Raw genomic sequence first — 5,622 nt, 5'->3', positions numbered from 1 at the left:
GTGTCTTCAATGTCCCTTTTAAAATGATAATGCCGGTGGACAGTACAACTGGTAGCTGTAATGATGCCACATCAGCTGCCACTGTATCTGTATGGAGGCAGTACATTAGATCTAATGCACCATCAAACCGTCTGGGCCGAGATCCCAAACACACACAAACAATAACCCTCCGTCTATTACTCTTAAAATAAAAACCTTGCCTTTTTTGCAATATGCCACATTAAAATGGAAATTTAATGTGAAATGCTGGCTCACCACAGTAGGCAATATACAGAGAACTCACAGTAACATAACCGGATTTACACTGAGAAAAACACAGAGCTTCTTATCGTCTCGACTGCAATTTGTCAATTATCTTTTCGTCACTGTCCAGTGCAAACCACTTAGCTCCAAAATGTCAGCTTTTCATAAACTACGACAAAAAAAACGGTCTTGTTTTTGGCTCGACAGCATTGCACGTTGCAGTGGATGCAGTTAGCTCTGAAAAACTGGAATAAACCCGAGGGTTGTAGAACTTTCTGAACCGATAAGAGGAGAGGGTAAATTCTCAAATCAAGCAAAAACATGAAAATCACCAAAACTGGAGATGAGTGGTTTTCACTGGACAGCGGTCACTTGTGCATTTATGTATTTGTTACCAGGGATGAAATAGTAAATTGGTAAACATGCCTTACCCCACAAGGATTTTACTTTTCTTCAAATTCACAGTCAGAATCAGAAATACATTATTGATCCCATAGAAAATTGGGTAAACTGGGTATAATCTTATTCTTATTCTCATAATTTTCTTGTGGAATAGACTTTACCCACCTTTTCACCCTGACAGAAATCTTTATGACTTGATAGGAAGTAAAATCAAACTGATATGAGGATGGGGTCTTTTAAGCAAAACTATAATAATAGCAAAGATCATTGGATGGAGGCCACATTTTAACTTTTTATTTATTATGATGTTACTGCATGAAAGCATTTAATTATTTTTTACATCTTACTGTGGATAAATGCAGAAAAATACATATTTCTATTTCTATCATCTAAAGGTTGTGTTGTTCATAATTGTTCTGTTAGGCATTCTAAAGTTACATGCAATATAAATTATATAAAAAAGAGCAAACTCTTGGCCCTTTTCAATAAGGTGGTGCTGTCAGAAACAACTCACTACATTTCTAAAAGTGTATCATATGTTTATTAAGGCTTTGATTATCCTATTAACTTCCAAATCCTGTTAAATATACTTTTATAAAATATGAAAAAAAATGTTGTTGTTGCGGTTCTCACCCTCAGGCCTACAGTCCAGCAACTAGCCTGCTCATTAAATCAATCAAAACCATAATTAATCCAAAATTAAAACATTTAATCAGCTTACATATTTGTTACTTAATGTGCTACAACCATGACCATGACTCAGTGGCTCAGTCTTTCAGTGATGAAGCAAATCCATTATTCATCCAGTGTTGACCATGTTCAAAATGTGTCCTTTCAAGCCTTGAGAAAAATAAAAGCGCTGCACGCACCACAAGGTTGAACAGCGTGATCAGCCGTGATATTTTTGCAACGTTACCATGTCATGTTGACTTGAACAAGGGCGTTATTACTCACTTGTTATCAGTGATGGAATAATTACCAAATAAGTTTGATACTGCAGATTTTGTGATGGGATGGAGAAGGAAAAAAAAAAAATACAATGACCCAGTCAGCTTGGAGTCAGAAATACGATATGTTGGCTGTTGGCAGCAAGAGAGTTTTCAAAGGGAAGAAGAAAAGTACGGTTGAATTGGCACACACGCACACACATGCACACATGCACACACAGACATGCACACACACACGCGCACACACTTCAGTATCAGCAAGTTGTCTCAGGCTTGCTGAACCCCCGTAATGCTCCTATTAGCAGCTTCAGTTAAAATGGCATTTCATCAGGCAGCTGACAAGTGAATTATCTCTCCCTTTTTCCTCCCTATTTCCCTCCCTCTCTCTCTCCCTCCCTGCCTCTCTCTCTCTCTCTCTCTCCCTCTGTCTGTCTGCCTCGGTCTCCCACTCTCCCCCCGGCTCAGTGACAGTAGCCTTAGGCCTGAGATAAAGAGGAGGCACGCGGCGCGCGGCGCTCTCACACACACTCCGCAGAACTGAAGTGACATCCTGTCAAAACAATAGTTTACTACAACAGGAACTTGTGTGTTCTGTCAGACAGAGGCTGAACTTCAACTTTGGGACGTATAGATTCCTCTTTCATATTGATCTCCCCCCACTTTGTGAGTGTGTGTGTGTGTGTATACGTGTGTGTGTGTGTCTGTGTGTGTGTGTGTGTGTGTGTATACGTGTGGTGTGCGTGAGCATGTGTTTCATTTGGGCCAGTATACTTGGATCCCAGCCCAGAATCAGAGCGTGTATGTGTAGATAAAAACTCAGAGGACAGTTTAGATACTGTTCATCATACAAGCGTCTGTAGTGCTCCAGGGAGGAATTGCCATCGTTGACAAATCTCCTCCAGAGCTTGTCTCTGCTGGTGAAAAATTTTTCTGCCGTGCCTATAAGATACAGCTCCTCTCTTGCCTTTAAAAGTCTCACTTACTATTTCTGGAAGAGAGACACTGGTGTACTTGAATATACCGGATTTACTCTACTCCATATACCTGTATATGCACACATAAACCCACCAATTTCCTACACAAACAATTACATCTGCTTTCTCTTTCCTTTTTCCTGTCAAAGCTGTGATCCCTGGTGGATTTTTCCTATCAAATCCACGTCAATCATGAAGGCAAGATGCATGAATGGGATGTAACCGGGTAAACAAGGGCTTTTAGGCCTGGAGATGACTCTGTGCGGCTCCTCTGGAAGGTATCCTCTGCCCCAAAAAAGACAGCCAGAGCAGTCATGTCTATTCTGGAGCCACCAGGGGGCGCTGTAGAATGGGGTGCTGCAGGGGTGTCGGCATCCCTCAGTCTATCCAGCCACTACCACGACAGACGACCCAGCAGGAAATAAAAAGGACAGTAAAGTATGATCTCCAGCTGGTGATAATTATGAGGCACACATTTACTTAAATCTGTCTCAACAAGTCATTTAGTCCCATATTCATCGTCAAAATCTAGTTTCTCGTCAAACAGGTGAAAAAAATCTCACACTTGTTTCCAGTACCGATCAACTTGTCTCCAAAACGGTCCAGATGCAAGTCTCGTTTTCTTGACACGATTGGCCTGATCTGCCTCAGTCTGCCTTGTTTCAACATATTTATATTTCACTCCACTGACAGATTTTTTTTTGCCTTGTTTTAAGAAAAACAAGATTTTAAGGCTAAACATGAAAGATGAAATGACTTGTTGAGATGAATATTTTTGCAGTGTAAATGGAATTTTAATCATATGTTGAGAGAAGAATTAAGTTATGCTTGTTTTGTGCACTTTTGACACTGTGATATGAGATCTTTATGTTCTAAAAATCCTTTTAAACCCTTATAGATCGGCTAAACTGTATTCTGCAAATTGATTAGCTGAATATTGGGGGATTTAATCTGTGTATCTGTCTCTTCCAGGTCTTATTAAGTTTAGTTTAGTGTTAGGAAGTTAGGAAGAGAAGTGAAAAATCATAATGTATGGAATAGATTCTCTGTTGTTTTAGGCCTAAATCATCTCACGTGTTATGGTGTTTGCTGCTGTGAAAGATAACCTTACTCTAATAATGACCTGGAAAGAGTGCGACATTTTTAAAGTGGAACTGCATGAGAACAATGTATTCATGTGTTGACAAACAGCACAATGTTCTTTTCTGCTGCAGCTGCAACTACATTTTTACAGCACCGCTTTTGGTGGTGTGTTCAGGGACGCCGCAAGCTGAGATTTCTCAACACTTCTCCTCGGAGCGTTTGAGACAGGCAGTTCCACCTCTTCCCCATTCCTCCTAATCAGGTGTGGAAGTGAAGGAAGAGGCAGCGGCGGCGCAGATAGAGGCTGACAGAGGGGTGATAGCAAGGTCGGTTCAGTGCGAGTCGCTCTGATTCAGCCTGAGAGGAGTCGACCGGCTCGTGAATGAAGTAGCGGCTGTTTTAGTGTGGAGCAGGAAGAAGAATAGTGTAGGAGAAGGGTATTTGGTGGTTTCTGTGTACAGCGCTGTGTGATTTGGAGGCTATAATGGAGTGATGGTCAGATGGTGAAACCACACACAGACACACACACACACACACACACACACACACAAAACCCAGCACAAAGAAAAGACCCCCACACATGGACAGACAGGAACAGACACATGGACAGAGAGATGGACACATGGATCCATATATAATATATGCGCACGTGTGTGTGTGTGTGCATGCACGCGCATGCACAAATATACGATGTGTGCATGTGTGTGTGTGGAATGTGTTATGCGTGTTATGTGTGTGTATATGTGTGTGTGTGCTACCTGGCCAGCAGTGGTAACAGGCTCTGAGGCCTTTAATGGGATTTAGCCTGAGGCTGTTTTATTAAGATGTCGGCTTTCCCTGCTGCCTCTGCAGCTGACACCATTCCCCACTGATACACCCCTCCGCCTCCTCCCCCACTCCCACCCAATCCCCCCATCCCACCCCATACACACACACACACACCCCTCCGCCCCCACCGCACACCAGCCTCCAAGCTGTACCCTTCACCCCCCCACTGCCCTGCACCCGCACCCAGCCTTCACCCCGCGCAAATCCCCCCCAAGTCACCCCACTGCGCCCCCCCTTTCCCTCTTCCACACTGTTCTACACCCTAATGACCCTACCATCACCAAATACCCCCCCACAGACACATACACGTACACACACACACACACACACACACACACACACAAGCACACACAAAATCCTATGTTCTCCTGAGTCGTTGCTATTTATTTATTAATTTATTTATTTATTTTATGTGGAACTAATTATATATAATTGTCATAAAAGTCACCTGGAAAGAGAGAAAGAAAGTAAGAAAGACTGAAAGACAGAAAAAGAAAAAAAAAATCCATCGCTGGTATTTTTCTGAATCTGCACAAGTGTTTCTGCTGTTTTGTTTTTGTTTGTCTGCTGGCTCTAGCTGGTGTCTAGACGTGCCGACATGATGTAATAGAAAACGAGAGAAGAAAAAAAAATTTGCTCAGATCTATATTGGGGTCAGCAAGCAACCGAGGCCAGCGGGGAAACCAAAGAGCTGTGAAGTTGGCTTCTTACACCACGATAAGAATCTGACTAATGCTCTGTCACCGGATTAAACTAAATCATGCCTAATCCGTGCTGTATGACCACTTTCCCAGCTGAGCCAAGTAGCTCGGCCTGTAGCTCTGGCCCAAAACTGCTGCTCTGTCCTCTGGTACGTTATATTTCATTGACTGGTAGAAGTATAAGCCTAATTATCACTGATATTGAAATCATTATACCATGACTGTACTAACACTATATAATTACCAGAAATCAGCAGGACACTGAAGGAAAAAATGGCCTTGAAAGTTCAGAAAATGTTAAAAACAAGTGCCAGTACTGTCGTTCGTGGGCCACCGTAGGTGATTAATGCAAGCTTACGGCTGATGGAACAAAAAATGGAGCAGTTTCTGATTAGACAACAATCAAGCGGACTGCCCGAAGTGAAATGTCTGTGATCGCTGCTC

The sequence above is a fragment of the Myripristis murdjan genome, chromosome 24 (assembly GCF_902150065.1).
Source record: "Myripristis murdjan chromosome 24, fMyrMur1.1, whole genome shotgun sequence".
In the NCBI taxonomy this organism is placed as follows: domain Eukaryota; kingdom Metazoa; phylum Chordata; class Actinopteri; order Holocentriformes; family Holocentridae; genus Myripristis; species Myripristis murdjan.
Note: the sequence above shows the minus strand (reverse complement) of the source record.